The sequence below is a fragment of the Phoca vitulina genome, unplaced genomic scaffold, assembly GCF_004348235.1.
Source record: "Phoca vitulina isolate PV1807 unplaced genomic scaffold, GSC_HSeal_1.0 scaffold14, whole genome shotgun sequence".
Lineage (NCBI taxonomy): Eukaryota > Metazoa > Chordata > Mammalia > Carnivora > Phocidae > Phoca > Phoca vitulina.
This window is the reverse complement of record NW_022589717.1, coordinates 23,068,180-23,089,592: the sequence shown is the minus strand read 5'-3', so window position 1 is coordinate 23,089,592 and position 21,413 is coordinate 23,068,180. Positions and strand designations below refer to the sequence as shown.

The 21,413-nt window shown below is 37.0% G+C and overlaps 1 protein-coding gene across 1 annotated transcript in view; it reads left to right on the top strand.

Annotated features, from left to right (window-relative positions):
- Positions 1-21,413, top strand: part of TTC29 (tetratricopeptide repeat domain 29) — a 229,348-nt gene that overhangs the window by 8,779 nt on the left and 199,156 nt on the right. The gene's annotated exons all lie outside the window — the stretch shown is intronic.

The following is a 21,413-nucleotide window of genomic DNA, read 5'->3' as shown; positions in this document are numbered from 1 at the left end:
TGTATTAATGTATGTTCCTCCCCCCACCAAAACCCACAAAAAAGAATGACTGGATCATAGTTTATCGGTTGCTTTTTTAAATAATTTTAAATTGTCTGGATTTATTTTATCAATGAACAATATAAACTTTGCCATTTTATCAGTTAGAAACTAATTTGTGGTTTAAGTAAAAACTATAAAAATCTGTGTAGGTTAGTGAGAAATGAATAAAAACCTAAAATAATAGCTAAACAGATTTAATATTTCTTAGCTATAGAGTTGGTGACCATGTTATCATCAGATCTTTAGATGCAAGCATTGAAAAACAAATATTATAAATACAGATGCATCTTATGGAACTCATTAAATGATTCAATTAAAATATTTTATGCAATAAATGTTTTTAAAACATCCTCTCAATTAGTATTGTCTAGTGCTATGGGAGTCCAGTGAAAGTTTTCTTAATATTTTTGGTACGGTTTTTCATAGAGTCTAAAATTCCAAGTCTCTTGATATGTTTCATTTTATTAGATATTATCTTTGTCAATTTGCATATAACATGGAAAAATGGAATAGTTCATTCTGTCAGTACCTACTTTATTTTATAGAGTGACAAAATTTTACAATACCTGTAATCACTGTCTTCCTTGGAACACTATTGACTGCCATGTGTAGTATCTGGGAGCTTTGGTTAAATGCTGTTCTGATTGTTAATTTATTAACTTTCCATGGTAACCTGTTGGATAAAGTTAAAGGTTAATATTGTTTGATAATACAATTACTTAAAAGAAAAAAATATATAAGTGATATTTTCATTCTGATTTAAATATAATAATATCCAAATATCTATAATTGGCTTAACAATTAGGAATTAAATTTGGAATTAAACTTAGGCTTCACATATTTTAACAAGCTAGAAATCCATATACAGCACTTAAAATCTGCTAAACTTTCAATTTGCATTGAAGAAAACTTTGATCTAAAGCAATGCAAAATAGGTTTTGCTGATGAGTGTTCTCTTAATATTTTTTTCTTTAAGGATATTACCAAATTGATTTTAAATCCATAATATGCTACAGAAAACAAGTAGCACCAGGTAATTCTCCAACCTTACAATTGCATTCTCCTTAAAGTTTCCTGCAGCTGAGTACTTTTTTAGACCAAAGCTAGGATAGTGGATGCAAACCTTAATAGGAAGACAGCTTGTACTTAGCTCACTCTTCTGCTTTTGATTGATATATATTCTAGACTTTGCCACAGACAAACTAATTGAATAGCATGTAAAGGAGAAACTGATGAATAATTTCAGCACTCTTGGCAATACTTAGCAGGTGCCATGAGGAATTACGCATATTCTGTTAACCAAGGAATTGCTGTGTAAAACTTTTTATTAGTCAACTCTGAAAAGATAAATTGGTCAGCAAGCATTTAAGTGCCTACTTTATATGTAATACTAGGTTTTTCACAGTGGGAGAGACAGTGATATCTTATCATAATATTTGACCCCATCCTTGTCTCAATTTGAGACAATAAGATTTACGAACAGGAAACAAATATGGAATGAATGAGTGCTGATTGTATTGTGAAGTGTAGCCTCGGAGTCTAGAGGAAATCAGAGAAAACTAAGGTGGTAGGATGAAACCTGCCATGGAAGACAGATTTTGAGTTTGGCTTTCTGTTTGGTGGCATTATAAAGTTACCAAACTAGTACTTCACAGATCCTCAGTATAAAAGCGGGAGAAATTGATGAATCAAATTTTCAACCAGACAAAATCAATATCTAAGATATATCTTTAAGTCTCTCTATATACTGCTTTATTCTTAAGATGATAATATATATATATATATATATATATATATATATATATATATGAAGATATATATATATAAAGATGGTAAGATGGTTATATATATATTCATTATATAATTGATACCCACTAGCTTTGCTATCCCATAATATGTATGTGCTCTCTGTCTAGTCCCAAAACCCCTCATCATCTAACCCAAAATACACCAATTTACTTATATGTAAACTCACAGTCTGTGACTTTCCTTCTATCATAATTGGTGAAGAGTTCCTATTCTAATCTAAGGATGATGCTTGTGCTCTGGGTACCATCCCCTCTTACTTGTTCCAAGACTTTCTCCTGCATTTAAACATACTCTTCTTCTACATCATCCTTTTTCCTCTCCACTGGACCAATCTCACTAGCATTCATATCTCCTTTAGTATTTCCCTTGACTTCTTATCCGCCCCACACACCCCCCCCCCACCCACCCAGGTTCTCTCCCATTTTCCTCTACCCTTCATAGCAACCAGAAGCGCTGTCTCAGTATTTGCACCCATTCTTGCATCAATGGACTCTAAATAGGTGTCCGGCCCCAGAAGTCACAGAAATCTCTCTGTTTAGAGTGACCAACATCCTCCATTTTTACCACATATAATGATCACGTTTCTGTCCTCATCTTACTTGATGTCTTCACAACATTTGATAGAGTTGAGCACTCTCTCATTGGTCACTCTGTACTTGTGGCTTCCAGGATGCCATGTTCTGTGGTTTTCTTCCAGACTCTGACTCTGCCACCTTAGTCTCCTTTCAGACTCTCCTTCGAAAAGTTCTCTTTTCAAACTCTCAATGGTGAGTTGTCCTAGGACTGAGTCTTAGGGCCTCTATTCCAGCAGCACTTTCCCTGGATCCAGTCTTAAGTACTGCAATACCCTGATGACTGTCACATTTATAAATCCAGCCCTGAGCTGTCCATTGAGCTCCCAATTTTTATATCCAACTGCCTCCTTTACATACCTACTTGGGTACTTAATAGACATTCTAAAATTAATCTGGCCACAAACTGGACTCTTGATTTACCCCTACTTTCCCTCACCTCCCCTACCAAATAATTCCCCACAGTCTTTCCTCAGTTCAGTAAATGGCACCAAGGCAGCCTTGAGTTGCACCCTGACTTCACCATCCTCCCCCATCTAATCCATCACTGTGTCCTATCAGATATAACTCCTAAATATATCCTGTGTTCATCTACTTCTCTTCATTGCATAGCCACCGTCATCCCTTGCCAAGATCACTTGAGTTTCCCAACTGCTCTTCTCATATCCCCTCTAATTCTGCCAAAATTCAGCCTCCAGAGTCATCTTTTGAAAAACATTAGATCATGACACTCACCTGCTTAAAACCCTCTGAGAGCTTTCCATTGTTGTTATGATAAACTCCAAGGCTTATCATGGTTTGGACTTTACTGTGCATGATTTGGACTTCCCTGACCTCTCTGACTTTATCTCGCATTTTCCCCACCACTCACTCCTCTCATTCTGGCCTTATTGCTGACACTTTCTTGTCCTGCAGGTGTCAGTCACCTTGAATGTGACCTCTTCAGTCTGCCATTCCCTGACCTCATAATCCAGTAGCCCTCACCCCACCTCTCCTTACTCTCAGCCAAATCATCTGGCTCTATTTCTGCTATAACTTGTCCCCCCTCTTGCACTGGGCATGTGTAAGTCGACTGTCTTCATCCCCTGCAGAATGGATCTGCACAGGAACAGAAGCGTGTCCCTGTGTGCCCTGGCACGTGGTCAGAGATCAACACCTGCAAGTTAAGTGAATGAATGAGTAAAGTAAACGTCAGATTAACACCATGAAATAGGTTTCTTGCTGTGACTATTCTTTGGTTACAATATTTTCAGGTCCGTGTTGTAGGTGACTGGTTTGAATATTGAATCAAAGCAGCTTAAAGTGTTTTATGTACACAAGTAGGGGTATAAAATTTAAATGAGTAATTGAGCAGGACAAGCTAGAGTAGTTGTTCCTGGAATGGCCAAATCCATTGATGGGGGATCATTTTACTTTGGAATGGGTAAAGTAGTTCAAAAGCAAAGGGCTTCTGGGTTTTTTATTACCTACATTTACAAAAGAATTTCAGTTTGCTTCATTACTTTTTAAGTGACTGGGTTATTTGAGTGCCTTCTAGGTACATTTCCCCCCACATTTTGTACTCACGTAAAATATAATTGACACTGACAATTTGACTTTCTTAGATAAATCTTCAAATAGTTCATCGATAGTATTTGACTGACTTTTGACAACTAAAGAAGATCTTGCTGTGGTTTTGTACTTTGTTTTTTATTCTGTCTTATATTGTCAGAATATAGTGTTTTTCAAAAGGATTGAAAGTATCTCTTATTATCATATTGTAATTGCTTTGAGTAGCTAAGTAATGAAAGTATCATTTGTAGATTCAAATAAAAATTTCTGAGGGGCAGTTTTTATAGCTTCAGCTATGTATATGAGGATACAAATAAACAAAATCATCAAGGGACAGAGAATGCTAATCTGCTCGGTATTATTTTCTGCTTCAGATATCACGTTCTATTATGTGGAAGAATAGATTTAGTTCAAAACTGTGTGCATCTCTAAGATACCGCTTTCTTGCAGAGCACCTTTCGGCATCATCAGCTGAAGTGTGCGAAGCATCACTTTGTCAGCACAGTGGCAATTAGAACTGTCAGTTACCATATTCAACGAGTTTGGGTTGTAAAGAAACAAAGAACCATTTATTTTCATGTCTTTTAAAGCCTTTCTCCCCTTCCTTATTTTGAACTGATTTATACTTAGGCAGTTAAAACATTTTGCCAATGTAAGTTTTCATCTTGAGTTTATTTCAAAATTGTCTTCCAAAGGTGCTTTTAGGAACCATAGATACTCTTGTTACAAGCAAATTTAGCACCTGGATCTGTACAGTGGCCAGGTAATCAGAGTATATATAAGGGGGTGAAGACGTTTGTTCAGGATATATTTCACAATAACCCTATGGAAATTTAGGTTCCTTCTGGTGTGCTGTTCCTCTGCTTCATTGATCTTGTTTACTTTTAAATAATTTTGTGAAATCGTTTTGTTTTCTCTTCAAAACATTTTGCTCTCTTGTAAAGTAATAAGTGAAATTCTATATGGAGTTTTGCAAATTAACTTTCTGAAATGGACAGTTGCTGAATAAATGCTTGCCTGACTAAGAGAAACAGGCAGGGAAGAGAGGGAAAGGAAGCTGCCCCTCTTTCCTTCTGGGTAGCAGACTGCGTTTCAAGGTCTTCCTGACTTGAGGAAGAGAGACAGGATTTTGATGTTCTGAAACGGAGAGGTGATTATTCCTTACCTTCTCACGAATACAAAAAAATTAAGCAATAGCAAAGAATAGTGATAGGAAGAGAGGAGGGGTACCTTTCCTTTTTATTTATTTTCATTTGTTTACTTACTTATTTAAATTCTAGTATTGTCTTCCACAGCAGATCTCTAGGATGTGAAACTAGGAAAGAAAAGACTTTTTTTTTGACCATAATTTTTTTAAAAAAGAATATTGATATGAATATGGTTTAAAATTTTGGAATTTAAAAAATGTAGTTGGAAGGAACTTTAAAAAAAATTCTTTCCTAGATGCAAAAAGGATCTCAGGTTTTCATCAAAACTAAGTCTAAATAAATAAAAAAGGAGGAAAGATTTCAAATGTCAACAGAACACAGAAATGCCAATTTCTTAGTTACTTATGTCTTTATGTCCTTTAAAAGTTTACTTTAAAATATTATTTTCATATATGGTGTTTAAACTTAGCAGCTCTATTGGACTTAAAAGAAATTCTTTGTAAGGCAAAAGCATAGGAATCATGACATTGCCGCTCTGGCTGTTATGGGAGCCGATTTCTTCCTCAATTGGAAATTCGGTTTTGCTGCTTAATACCTGTGTAATCTTATTCAGGTTACGTGATTTCTCTAATATCTGATTTCCATAACCATTTCAAGAGCACAATAATAACAGGAAATTCTTATGAAAGTTAAATGAGATTCTCTATATGAAGCACATATAGACAACCCTCGCTTTAGCTATTTAACTGTCACTGATTTTTTTTGCTTTTAAAGCATTTATTAATGAATATAAATAACTAAATATTTCACATTAACTTTATGTGTTGATCTAGGTATTAATATTAATTTATCACTTTTCTATAAATATGTACAGTCACATATTTTGCTTTTTACTACATATCATTTTCATCATGTTCAGAGTTTTTAATAAGATACATTTCAAACTTAGTAATGCCAACAAAGAAGATAAATTTTTTTTAAATTTCAACTTACAGTAAATTTTTCATAAACTAACTTATGCTGTACCAAGCAACACAATTTGTATAGTCTGCTAAGCTATTCCAAACACTTAAAACATTTCTACAAATCACTTAAACTTACCATTATTATGATAAGATTGCTTTAAAATAAGGAATATAGTGGTGCCTGGGTGGGTCAGTCGGTTAAGCGTCTGCCTTCGGCTCAGGTCATGATCCCAGGGTCCTGGGATCGAGCCCCATGTTGGGCTCTCTGCTCAGTGGGTACCCTGCTTCTCCCTCTCCCACTCCCCTTGCTTGTGTTCCCTCTCTTGCTGTCTCCCTCTGTCAAATAAATAAATAAAATCTTAAAAAAAAAAATAAAAATAAGGAATATAGCCAGAGAACGTGGCTCTTCCAATAATAGCTTATAAACCTGAAAGTGCACAATGGACCTCCTCTATTTGGAAATCATCTGGGAAATTGCTCTTTCAGGAACAAGGAACAGAGTGATAAAAGGAGATAAACACCCAGGTACCACAGGGGTTGAATCAGTCAGAACTGTCAGTGGGATGAGCCACCCAGGCATCCCCCATTTTAACTGTTTTTAAGTGTACAGTTCATGGCATTAAATACATTCATACTGTTGTGCAACCATCACCACCATCTATCCCCAGAATTCTTTTCCTCTTGCAAAACTGAAGCTCTGCAGCCAATAAACAATACCTCACCCCTCAGCTCCTTGGAACCACTGTGCTACTTTCTGTCTCTATTATTTTGACTCCTCGTATAAATACTTCATATAATTAAAATCATTCAGCAGTTATCTTTTTGTGACTGGCTTATTTCACTTTGCACAATTTCCTCAAGGTTTATCCATAAGAATTTCCTTCCTTTTTAAGGCTGAATAATAATCCATTGTATGTATAGACCATATTTCACTTACCAATTCATCCATTGTTGGACACTTGGGTTGCTCCCATGTTTTAGCTATAAAATGCTGCTATGAACATAGGTGTACAAATATCTCTTCGAGACCCTGTTTGCAATTCTTTTGATTATAAACCCAACGTGGAGTTTCCAAATAATTTGTAATTTTATTTTAAATTTTTTTAGAAACCACCATTCTGCCACAAGAGTGGCTGTACCATTTTACATTCCCACTGACAACATACAGGGGTTCCAATTTCGTCACATATTCACCAACATTTATTTTTTTCTGCTTTTATCATAGTAGCCATCATACTAAGTATGAGGTGGTATCTCATTGTGGTTTTGACTTCCATTTCCCTAATGATCAGTGATGTTGAGCATCTTTGCATGTGCTTATTGGTCATTTGGATATCTTCTTTGGAGAAATGTCTTTGAGTCTTTTGACCATTTTTGAATTGAGTTGTTTTTCATTATGAACTTTCAGGAGTTGTCTATATATTGTGGATATTAATCCCTTATCAGATATATGACTTGCAATTATTTTCTTCTATTTCATAGGTTGCCTTTTCACTATTTATAGTGTCTTTTGATAACAAAGGTTTTTAATTTTCATGAAGTTCTGTTTGTCTATTTTGTCTTTTATTGCCTGTACCTTTTGTGTCATATCCAAGAAATAATTGCCAAAACCCATGTTGTAAGACTTTTCCCCTAAGTTTTCTTCTAAACATTTTATAGATTTAGCTCTTACGTTTAGGTCTTCGATCCATTTTAATTTATGTATACAGTGTTAGGTAAGGGTTTAACCTCATTCTTTTGCATGTGAATATCTTGTTTTCTGACCATCAATTGTTGAAAAGTGTCCTTTCTTCATTGAATAGTCTTGGCATCCTTATCAAAAATCATCTGGCCATACATGTGAAGATTTATTTCTGACTCTATTCCATTGGTTTATATGTCTGTCTTTCCATTTAGATATGTTCTTCTTTAACTTTTTTCAACAATATTTTACAGTTTTCATTGTACAAGTCTTTCATCTCCTTAGTTAATGCCTAAGTATTTTATTTTGTATATTGTTGCTATTGTAAGTGAAGTTGTTTTCTTAATTTCCCTTTCAGATTATTTATTGTTAGTGTATGGGTATCTACTGAATTTTGTGTGTTGACCTTGTATCCTGCTAATTTGCTAAATTTATTAGTTCTAGCAGCTTTTTTTGTGGAATCTTCAGGTTTTTTTAAATAGAGTTTCTGCAACACTGGAAACATCATTTTACTTCTTTCCTTCCAATTTGGATGCCTTTTACTTCTTTTTCTTGTCTAATTGCTCTGGCTAGGACTTCCAGTACTATGTTGAATAGATGTGATAAAATTGGATATCTTTGCCTTATTCCTGATCTAAGAGGGAAGCTTTCAGTCTTTGATGATTGAGTATTATGTTTGCTGTGGGTTTTTCATATATGGCTTTTATTATGTTGAGGTAGTTTCCTTCTATTTTTATTTGTTAGGTGTTTTTATCATGATGGTATTGAACTTTGTCAAATACTTTTTCTGTATCATCTGGTCTTTCTTAGGGACAGTTTCAGTTGGTTTATATTTTTGTCCCCTTGAATGGGATATTTTTCTGTTTCTTTGTATACCTTGTGATTTTGTTGTTGTTGTTAAAAATTGGACGTTTTAATCTAATAATGTGGTAACTCTGGTAATCAGATTCTTCACCTCTTACAGCATTTGCTGCTATTTTGTTTTTGTTTTATTTTACTTTGTTTTGTTTTATTGTTGTAGCCTGTCTTCATGACAAGGATCAGCCTGAGGTGTACTTTTAAGGTCTTCCTAGCTCTTTTCTGAGCCTGCACCCTTCCTTGGGCATGTGTAGTGACTAATTCTTCCCCCCGCCCCCTGCTCAGCGGGGAGCCTGCTTCTCCCTCTTCCCTTCCCCCTGCTTGTGCTCTCTCTCTCTCTGTCTCTGACAAATAAATAAAATCTTTAAAATAAAAAGAAATAAAAAGAATGTATAACTGTATAGAGAATACTTTTCTTTAATCATTTTTAAAATTATTTGGAAACTTTTAAAATTTTGTTTGGAATGGCTGAGATCATTTTATTTATTTATTTATTTAAGATTTTATTTATTTATTTGTTAGAGAGAGAGAGAGCACAAGCACAGGGCAGCAGGCAGAGGGAGAGGGAGAAGCAGGTTCCCTGTGGAGCAAGGAGCCCGATGTGGGGCTTGATCCCAGGATTCCTGGATCATGATGTGAGCCGAAGGCAGACACTTAACTGACTGAGCCACCCAGGCGCCCCTCTCTGAGATCATTTTAAATAATCTGTACTTTCTTTGATCTTAGAAGGTTCTATATATATATATATATATATATATACATATATATATATAGTTATATGTAGTGTGTTTGTAAATATATATATATAGTATGTGTATTTGTATGTATATGTATGTGTGTGTGTGTATATATATATATATATATATATATATATATATATGTATCTCCTCAAACTGTGATTTCACTTAATCTCAGTTTTCTACATATCACCATATAAACATCTTTTATATATTTTAAGCACTTTTCTTCAAGCTAATGTGTAAGCATGTTAAACAAAATCAAATATTGTGAGAAAACCTAGATAGAGAAGAATACATCATCTTCTTCATCATAACCCACACACTCTGGGTAAAACTTGACAGTCTCTTTCCACTAAAAATAATATCAGGGAAACCCCACTAATTAAGATATCAGATTTAGATTAGCCGACATCAGTATATGTATGCAAACTTTGACATAAACGAGAAAAGCTCTAGAAAAATGGTATTTTACTATCAAGAGGGATGTGTGGAGCCATCTTTAGGACAAGTCAGTTGACTTAGAAATGCCTATAAAATTGGGTTGTCTGATTTAACAAGCTTGGCTATATTGTTTTCTGTGGAAACCTCTCATTTTTCTAACTTTTTATGGGTTGAAACATAGTAGGCACTCAATACTGACATGACATCTGCTAAGGGGAAGTCAAAAGAATCAGCCACTAATAAGAGGTCAAGCTGGGGATATACCTTGGAAGGGCAAGCCATGACTGGGCCCTTCAGATACTCTTTTCAGTGTGTTTACATTGTGCTGGAATTAAGTGATTGAAATTTAGTAACAAGGTATGATTTTGTTCACCTTACTCTGTTTCATACGGCAGGAAATAAGAAATATATTTTAGAAAAACTTAATATGTTTTGATTTGCTAATTTTATTTCATTCTAGGGGTTTTTTTTTTTGTATTTAAAGATTTTGGTTGTTTAGAATTCACCGATGTGGATCCCCTCAGTTCTTAATTAAAATGAATTATGCATTAATTCACAAAGTAATTAATTAATTACTGTAGTGTCTTCCAAAACTCCTAGGTAATCAATGGGAAAGAATTTTTCCAAACTTCTTTTGCCCTTTAATTTTTTTTCATTACATTCACATTATTCCTAAGGGATTCGAAGTTATTTAGGATAATTTTGAAGTGCTTAAATTTTATTCTAAGTATATTGGGAAATCATTGGAGCATTTTAAGCAGGGAATGACATGATGTAACTTCATTTTAAAAGGATCACTAAGACTGCTCCGCGGATATTTGCCTGGGTAACAGCCCAAGTGAGAGATGATGAGAGCTTGACCAGGGTAGATCTAGTGGAAATTATAAGAAATGGTTTGATTTAGAATATATTTAGATGATAGGGAGATCAGAGCTTACCAACAGAATGAATGTGAGAGTGAGTAAAGAAGTTACCAAAGATGATGCCTTCTGAACTGACCTGAGCAACTGAGACAACATCTTGTTTGCTGCTGAGTTTCCAGGACCTGTAACAGTACCCAGCACATAGTAGGCACTCAATCAGCATTTTTTAACTAAGACCAACCACACCTCAGCCTATGCGATCTCCATCATTCCCACTTTGAAATTTATTATTTGCCAAAATAATAATAATGACTAACATTTGTTGAGCACTTACCATGTCTCAGAAACTGCTCTAAGTGCCTCACAAGTATTAATTCATTTAATCATAGAAAAATCTTTGTTAGTTCCATTTATAGCTAAGGAAACTAAAGCACAGTTATATATTAGGTAACTTACCCACAGTCACACAGCAAACAAATAGAAGAACAGAAATTGAACCTATGCAGTCAGGTTCCAGAACCCATCCTCAAACCATTACACTACTCTGTCTTTGGATTTACTCAGGTATTCATTAAACTATGTTCTCTCTCATCTCCCAACTTGAGTGTATTGCCATTCCCTTGGCCTAGGATGCTTTTCCCCCTTACCATTTCATGGCTAACTCTTAACTCATCCTTAAATGGCTTCACTATATTCTGTAAACCTGCTACTATAATAAAACGTACTACGCCTGTACTACCCACAACTGCTGCCCTGGTGGCACTCATGGCATTGCATTGTCACTGCTACTTTGTTTCTTCTCCTGGACTACAAGCTTCAAAAAGGCTGGAGCCATGGCTGCTTTGCTCACATGGGCATCCTTAGTATTCATACGGTGCCTTGCACACAGGTGCTTAGGGAATCAATGAATGATGATCTTCTACCCCTTCATAGTCTTGTATATGTGCTCTGCCTGAAATGCCTTTCTCCTCCCCCCATGCTTTGTGTACTTGGTAAACTTCTGTTTGCCAGTTAACTATTTCTTGCTCTGTGAGGCTTCCTTAGTGCCATCCTCAACAACATGGTAGAGTTCAGAGCTCCTGCTTGAACTCTCTTAATTGCCATTGACGATCATGTATGTGTAGGGTTTTTTCTTTCTTGATTAATGTTTAACAAATTATAGACTGTGACCCCCTGTGGATATGGTTATGACCCATCAGTTTGGGGATCATGACTAGCTTTTTATTTTTTTTAAGATTTTATTTATTTTTTTGACACAGAGAGAGGGCATAAGCAGGGGGAGCTGCAGGCAGAGAGAGAGGGAGAAACAGGCTTCCCGCTGAGCAGAGAGCTCAATGCGGAATTCAATCCCAGGATCCTGGGATCATGACCTGAGCCGAAGGCAGATGCTTAACTGACTGAGCCACCAGGTGCCCCATGACTAGCTTTTTAAAAATGAAAGAGAGTGTAGTAAAATAGAATAGAAAAGAGTATATTACATAGAGTAAGTTTAAATATTGGGAGGCTACCAGCTGTAATGCAACAGAGCATGAGTTCTAAAACCAGACACCCTGGACTCAAATCCCAACTTTACATTAACTAACAAAATAACTGCTTGACTTTGGCCAAGTTATTTATCCTTTCTGTGTCTCTGTTTCCTCATATGAAAAACAGGGATAATAATAGGGCCTGGCTCATGGAATGCTTACAAGGATTAATTAATGTTTATAAAGAGATTAGGACATTTTGAGGATTAGTGCATTTCAACTTTTGTTTCATATGCATACAAATATAAAATATATATGTGCCTGTACTGAAATGCTGTGGAAATGTCTTTCTCACTGTGAATTGCCACAAGGAAAGGACTCTGCTCTAGGCTTAGAGTTCTTTGAAAGTAGGGATTGTATTTCATTCCTCTTTAAGACTCTTCTGACTTAAATAAAAGTAACACTTTATTTCTTGCTTCCTTTCTAGAAAGGATTGAAAAAACTTAACATTTTATATTACACATCTGTCAGATTAGAAATAGAAAATGAGAGGTAAATAAAGGAAAAGCCTGTACATATGATGCCCACTAGAGTCAATATAGTTTCCCTGATGGGACATTAGGTTTCAGTCTGAACCTCTGGGCAGGTTGGGCAAAAGAGGAGATGTGATGGACTATAAAATTCTCATTACCTGATGAGAGGAAACATACAAGTTCTTCTTTTCCTGATTCTAAATTCCAAAGGAAAGTTATCACATGGCCTTCTATAAGAAAAATGAAGCAACAAAATAGAACTTTGCACACCTAGTAAACAATGAAATGGGCATTTAGACAGCTTTGTCATAAATATTGCATCTCTTAACTAGGTTTTATTTCAGGCAAGATAGTAATAGGTAAGATATATTAAATGAATACTGTGTGCTGGTCTCTGTTTAAAGTGATTCTCACAGGGGAACCCTCCTACACTGTTGGTGGGAATACAAGCTGGTGCAGCCACTCTGGAAAACAGTATGGAGGTTCCTCAAAAAGTTGAAAATAGAGCTACCCTATGACCCAGCAATTTACCCCAAAGATACAAATGTAGGGATCCGAAGGGGCACATGCACCCCAGTGTTTATAGCAGCAATGTCCACAATAGCCAAACTATGGAAAGAGCCTAGACATCCATCAACAAATGAATGGATAAAGAAGTTGTGGTATATATATACAATGGAATATTATGCAGCCATCAAAAAAATTAAATCTTGCCATTTGCAATGACATGGATGGAACTAGAGGGTATTATGCTAAGAGAAATAAGTCAATCAGAGAAAGACAATTGTCATATAATCTCACTGATATGAGGAATTTGAGAAAAAGGCAGAGGATCATAGGGGAAGGGAAGGGGAAAATGAAACAAGATGAAACCAGAGAGGGAGACAAACCATAAGAGACTCTTAATCTCAGGAAACAAACTGAGGGTTGCTGGAGTGCTGGGGTGTGGGAGGGATGGGGTGGCTGGGTGATGGATGTTGGAGAGGGTATGTGCTATGGTGAGCTCTGTGAATTGTGTAAGACTGATGAATCACAGACCTGTACCCCTGAAACAAATAATACATTATATGTTAATAAAAAAAATAAAGTGATACTCAAAATAACTGTGTGAAGAATTTTTACTTCCAGAGACCAAGGCATAGAGAAATTGAGTAGTTTGACCAAAGTGATCTAATATTATACAGAAGCAGAAGCAATGAGATAGAAAAAATGATTCATAGAGACAAAGGAATTGAATAAGCTAGGAAAAACAAATGGACCAGACCGCCTTCAAAGATCAGATTTCCAGATGCCTCCTGAACTCCTACTATTACTCTGGATCTAGAACCTCCCTGTGGGTTCGACTCATAAGGATTAGTCATTCTTTAATCCTGATACAGATTTTCATAAAATCTTTTTAAGCTTGTCCAAAACAATCTCTTATCCTACAACCAGAATAGCCAAAGAAATATGTTGCTGAACTAGGGATTTATCTTAAAAGTTAGCTCAGCCTACGGTTTTTTCCACTGTAACATCAAGATCAAGATGGATGTTAAGTACATTTCCTTCCTATATTTGAAATGACCACATAGAAATACAGAAGATAGTAAAATCTTAACATGATGAAAAAGGAGGGGTAAAAAAAAAAGAGAGATTCGAAGATTTGAGAAATACATTTTTAGAAAGTGGATGGAATATTACCAGGGGTAAAAAGTGCTATTTCATAATGATAAAAGGAGTTGGCTCATCAAGAAAATGTAATACTGGGGTGCCTGGGTGGCTCAGTTGGTTGAGCATCTGCCTTCCACTCGGGTCGTGATCCTGCAGTCCAGGGATTGAGCCCTGCATGGGGCTCCCTGATCGGCGGGGAACCTGCTTCTCCCTCCCCCTCTGCTGCTCCCCCTGCTTGTGCTCTCTCTCTGACAAATAAATAAATAAAATCTTTAAAAAAAGAAAAGAAAATATAATACTAAGTGTTTGTCTTCTAATGATGGAACTTCAAAATACATAATATAAAAACTGATAGAAAAAAAGGAGAAACACACAAGTCCATAATTATAGTTGGAGATTTCAACACTGCTCTCTCAATAATTGATAGAAAAAATCCATAAGGGTGTGTATCGAAGACTGGAACAATACCATCAATCAACTTAAATAATTGACATTTACAGAACATTCCACCAAACAACAGCAGAACACACATTATTTTCAGTGTACATGGGAATATTTATCAAAGGAGATGATATTCTGAGCCATAAAACAAATTTGAATATATTTAAAACTATTTAAATCCTAAAAACTATTTTGCCTTACAACAATTGACTTATATTAGAAATAAAAACAGAAAGGTCTCTGGAAAATCCCCATAAGTTCTGAAACCAGACAACATACTTCTAAATAACCCATGGATCAAAGGAGAAATTGCAAGGTAAAATACTTTGAACTGGATGAAAACAAAATGCAGCATATCAAAATACATGAGATGCAGCTAAGGCAGTGCTGAAAGGGAAGTTTATAGCATTTAAAAATGCTTATTTTAGAAAAAACAAAAATGTTTAAAGTCAGTGCCCTACCTTTCATTTTAAAAAACTAGAAAAAGAGAAGAAATTAAACTGAAAGTCAAGAAAGAAATAATAAAAGCAGAAAACAGGAAAATAGAGAAAAACAATGAAACTAAAAACTGGTTCTTTGAAAAGATTATAAAATTGATCTTCTAGTCAGACTGATCACAGAAAAAGAGAGAAGTCACAAATTAACCAGTTTCAGAAATGAAAGAGGGAATGCATATCACTATAGCTTATACAAATGTTAAAATGCTAATTAAGTAATAAACCTTATGCTGATAAACTCATCAACTCCTATGAAATGGCTAAATTTCTTGAAAGACACTGTCAAAATTTACCTAATTAGAACTAGGTTAACAGGGTAGGCTTATATTTATTAAAGACATTGAATTCATAGTTTAAAAATTTCCCACAAAGAAAATTCCAGGCCCGTAATGGCTTCGTTGGTGAATTCTATGTAACATTTGAGGAAGACATAATGTCAATTTGGCCTAAACTCTTCAAGAAAATAGAAGAAGAAACAGTTCTCACCTCATTCCCTGGAACTGGCATTACCCTGATAGCAATACCAGAAAAAGTCATTACATAAAAAGAAAACCACATAACATCCCTCATGAGCATAGGTGCAAAATATTTTTAAAAAAATTTTTATTTAGGGGCGCCTGGGTGGCTCAGTTGTTAAGCATCTGCCTTCGGCTCAGGTCATGATTCCCAGGGTCCTGGGATCGAGCCCCGCATTGGGCTCCCTGCTCTGCGGAAAGCCTGCTTCTCCCTCTCCTTCTCCCCTGCTTGTGTTCCCTCTCTCGCTGTGTCTCTCTCTCTCAAATAAATAAGTAAAATTAAAAAAAAAAAATTTTATTTAAATTCAATTTAGTTAACATATAGTTATTAGTTTCAGGGGTAGAATTTAGTGATTCATCAGTTGTGTATAACACCTGTGCTCATTACATCACGTGCCCTCCTTAATGTCCATCACCCAGTTACCCCATCCCCCCACCCACCGCCCCGCCAGCAACCCTCAGTTTGTTTCCTAGAGTTCAGTGTCTCTTATGGTTTGTCTCCCTCTTTGTTTTTATCTTATTTTTCCCTCCCTTCCCCTATGTTCATCTATTCTGTTTCTTAAACTCCACATATGAGTGAAATCATATGGTATTTGTCTTGCCAAAATATGGAAAGAACCCAGATGTCCATCGACAGATGAATGGATAAAGAAGATGTGGTGAAATATTACTTGGCCATCAAAAAGAATGGAATCTTGCAGTTTGCAACGATGTGGATAGAACTAGAGGATATTATGGCTAAGCAAAATAAGTCAGTCAGAGGGCGCTTGGGTGGCTCAGTTGGTTAAGCAACTGCCTTTGGCTCAGGCCATGATCCTGGAGTCCTGGGATTGAGTCCCGCATCGGGCTCCCTGCTTGGCAGGGAGTCTGCTTCTCCCTCTGACCCTCCTCCTTCTCATGCTCTCTCTCATTCTCTCTCTCTCTCAAATAAATAAATAAAATCTTTAAAAAATAATAAAATAAAAATAAGTCAGTCAGAGAAGACAAATACCATCCATGCAAAACATTTTAAAGAAAAGTAGCAGTTGGCCCGAGCTCCTGTCAGGAAGCTGATGCCTGGCGCAAAGTCCTTTTCATTTGGCATTGGTGCAAGGTGTAGCCTGTCCATGCTTTCCTGACCCATGCATCTAAGAATGGAGCTTACCAACAGAGGAAACCCAAGCACACTACCTACATTAAGAAAGCTAGAACTTCATTATTATGATTATACAAATATCTTCTGATATTGGAGAAAATACCACAGTACAAAAGAAAAAAAAAAAGATTAACAAAGAGAACACTCAACCTCAGCTGAAACAAAGTTTCTATAGGGAAAAGGAGAGCTTTATTTTTTTTTATATTTGTGTTGCATTTATTCAAATGAGCAAAGATGTTACTCATGTTTAACTGTACAAATTGCTTCAGGACTGTAGATACATAGACACCCAAAGGGAGATGAAATATATGTCAGAAAAAGACTGGGAAAAAATGTATGCCCAGGTTTGGGATGTCCTTGTCTATTTTTTTTTAAAAAAAGGTATCAAAATCAGTTTATTTTCAATTAATTGAAACCCTCTTATTTCCTCAAAGAGCCACAAAGGAGATTCATCATTTTCCTTCAATAATTCTCCAGCTCTTTTTTTTTTTTTACTTTTTTTTATTATGTTCAATTGAAAAGGAGAGCTTTTAAAGAGGGCACGTATTGAGTGGAGCACTGGGTGTTATACGCAAAAAATGAATCATGGAACACTACATCAAAAAAAATAATAAATAATATATAAAAATTTAAAAAAGAAAAGAAAAGGAGAGCTTTAAAAGATTTCCAATTTGTTCCCTTACAGACATTGTAAAAAATGTTACATCCCCAAAGACATACCTGATATATGAAAGAATTTAAAGGAAAACAATTCTTCAGTCTTAGGATAAAGATTGCTGAATTTTTTTAAAAAAATTAAAAGAAGGGATAAAAGAGAAAGACAAAGATATCTCTTAACACGTGGAATAAAAACAGAGAAGATAATAGAAAATATTTATAAAGGTGTGAAATACAGAACATTAGTCCAGAGGGTAAATATTTATCCAAGAGAAAGAGAAAAGAGCAAATGGAGACAATGAATGGTAACAGCCATAGAGATGTAGATTTAATAGATATACATTATCAAGATAAAGAATTCATTTTTTAGTTTCTCCTTAATTATGAATGAGTTTTGAAGTTTACTAAATAATTTTCTAGCATCCACTGAAATTATCATAAGATTACTAGATTTTGTAATTTTGTACAAAACCCTACTTACTCATTATGGCTTCTGTTTGCTAAATGTTCTTTTTTGAGGGGAGGGGAAGAAAATTTTGCATGATTTTGACCTATGATTTTCTTTTCTTTTGCTGCACTTTTAGGATTTTGTAAAATGAATTAAAGAATTTTTCACCTTTTTCTGTGCTCTGGAACATTTCTGATGAGATGGGAATTTCTTACTTATTGAGAGTTTGATAGAACTTCCCTATAAAACCAAATAGTTTTGCTCCTTTGGTGGGAGAAAGGTCAGGAGGAAGAGAATAGATTTGTTGTAATTGGTTTTCTAAGTCTTCTCTAGCAAACTGATAATTGATATTTTGATATTTTATATAGGTATCTATTTTATGTAGATTGTTATATTTAGCATGATATTTTCTAATAATGTTTAAATCTCTTTTATATCTGTAGAAATATTCTCTGTATCTTGGAGGTAGTATGATGGTAATAGTGGCAAATAACAGGCTCTAAAATTAGACTGCTGAGGTTGATATCCCAGCTCCACCATCCACAGGGGTTTATGATCTTCGACTCATTAATTAAACTCTTTTTTGGGGCACCTGGGTTGCTCAGTCAGTTAAGGGTCCAATTCTTGATTTTTGCTCAGGCCATGATCTCAGCGTCGTGAGATCAAGTCCCACATTGTGCTCCACGCTGGGTGTGGAGCCTGCTTAAGAATATTTCTCTCAGCCACTCTGGAAAACAGTATGGAGGTTCCTCAAAAAGTTGAAAATAGAGCTACCATACGACCCAGCAATGCACTACTGGGTATTTACCCCAAAGATAGGGATCCGAAGGGGTATGTACACCCCGATGTTTATAGCAGCAATGTCCACAATAGTCAAACTATGGAAAGAGCCAAGATGTCCATCGACAGATAAATGGATAAAGAAGATGTGGTATAGGGGAGGGGGGAAAGATGGCGGAGGAGTAGGGGACCCTATTTCAACTGGTCCCCGGAATTGAGCTGGATATCTACCAGACCACTCTGAGCACCCACGAAACCAGCCTGAGATGTAAGAAGATCTGGATCTCTACAAACAGAATACCGCAGGCGGTTGGTTTTGAGGTACGAAGCAGAGAGCCATGATTCTGCGGGCAGATATTGGAGGATGAACGGCAGTGGGAGGGTGCCTGGACGTGGGGATCCTACACCGCTGGTGAGTGACAGCCTCGCGCACTGCGGACGGGCACAGACTGGCAGACCAGTAGCGTTGGGAAAGAACTTTAGGGCAGCCCCCGGGGTGGAAAACCAGACCAGCGGAGTCACGCGCACGCGAACCGCAGCCCCCTGGATAGAAACCGGAGCGACGGTCACGCGCACATGAACTGCGGCCTCCATGACGGAAACCCGGTGCGCCGGGGTCCCGCCAGTGAACTGCAACCCCTGGGGTGGAAACCCCGAGCGGCAGAGTCGTGCGCACGCAAACTGGGAGCAGCTGGCGGTTTTAGAAGCACAAAGGGCAGAGACGTGCCCTGACCTGGAGGCAGGACTGGGAGCACTGCAGAGGGGCGCACAACCCAGGATGCTGCAGTTTATAGCAGCACGGACAGAAACGGAGACAGTGTAGCCTGGAGAGCTCACTGAAGAATAGCCTGCGGTCTCTCTGCTCTGAGGCAGAGGATTGGAAACGGTCTCTTCTGCTCTGACTTGTGGAAGAGACGCTGAAAGCCACCAGGGAAAGGCGCCAGAGAACAAAAGCCCCAAAGACTGATTCCCACTGAGCCCATCCTCCACCACAGGGGTGCAGGGCAACTCCGCCCAAACAGGGTTGCCTGAGTAACAGCGCGGCAGGCCCCTCCCGCAGAAGACAGGCTGGGAAAACAAGAGGCCAGCAACCCTAAGGTCCCAAGAAAACAGGTGCATCTTGCTTGGGTTCTGGTCAATAATTTGGACTCTATACATTCCCTCAAACACCCATCAACAGAATGACTAGGAGGAGGAGCCCCCAAAAGAGAAAAGACTCAGAGATTATGACTTATGCTGCAGATTTACAAATGCATGCAGATATAACCAAGATGTCAGAGATGGAATTCAGGCTAGCAATTGTGAAGATAATGGCTAGAATGGAGAAATCAATTAATGGCAACATAGAGTCCCTAAGCGCAGAAATAAAAGGGGAATTGGCAGAACTTAAAAATGCTATCAATGAGATCCAATCCAATCTAGATAATCTAACAGCTAGGGTAACTGAGACAGAAGAGAGAATAAGCGACCTGGAAGACAATATAATAGATAAAAAGGGAAAAGAGGAGGCCAGGGAAAAACAACTCAGAATCCATGAAAATAGAATCAGAGAAATAAGTGACACCATGAGGCATTCCAATGTCAGAATAATTGGAATCCCGGAGGGAGTGGAGAGAGAGAGAGGAGTAGAAGATGTATTTGAGCAAATTGTAGCTGAGAACTTCCCTAATCTGGGGAATGAAACAAACATTCGCATCCTAGAGGCAGAGAGGACCCCTCCTAAGATCAAGGAAAACAGGCCAACACCCCGGCATGTAATAGTAAAACTTGCAAATCTTATAACCAAGGAAACCATCTTAAGGGCAGTTAGGGGGAAGAGATTCCTTACGTACAGAGGGAGGAACATCAGAATAACGTCAGACCTAGCCACAGAGACCTGGCAAGCCGGAAAGGCCTGGCAAGACATATTCAGGGTACTAAATGAGAAGAACATGCAGCCAAGAATACTTTATCTGGCAAGGCTTTCATTTAGAATGGATGGAGAGATGCAGAGCTTCCACGACCGGCAGAAACTGAAAGAATATGTGACCACTAAGCCGGCCCTGCAAGAAATATTAAGGGGGGTTCTATAAAAGGAGAAAGACCCCAAGAGTGATCTACAACAGTAATTTACAAGGACAATCTATAAAAACAACGTCTTCACAGGCAACATGATGACAATTAATTCATATCTTTCAATAATCACTCTCAACGTGAATGGCCTAAACGCTCCCATAAAACGGCACAGGGTTGCAGATTGGATAAAAAGACAAGACCCATCCATATGCTGTCTACAAGAGACTCATTTTGAACCTAAAGATACATCCAGACTGAAAGTGAAGGGATGGAGATCTATCTTCCATGCCAGCGGACCTCAAAAGAAAACTGGGGTAGCAATTCTTATATCAGACAAATTAGATTTTAAACTAAAGTCTGTAATAAGAGACACAGAAGGACACTATATCATTCTTAAAGGGTCTATCCAACAAGAAGATCTAACAATTGTAAATATCTATGCCCCCAACACGGGAACAGCCATCTACATAAGCCAACTGTTAACCAAAATAAAGAGTCATATTGATAACAATACGTTAATTGTAGGAGACCTCAATACTCCACTCTCAGCAATGGACAGATCATCT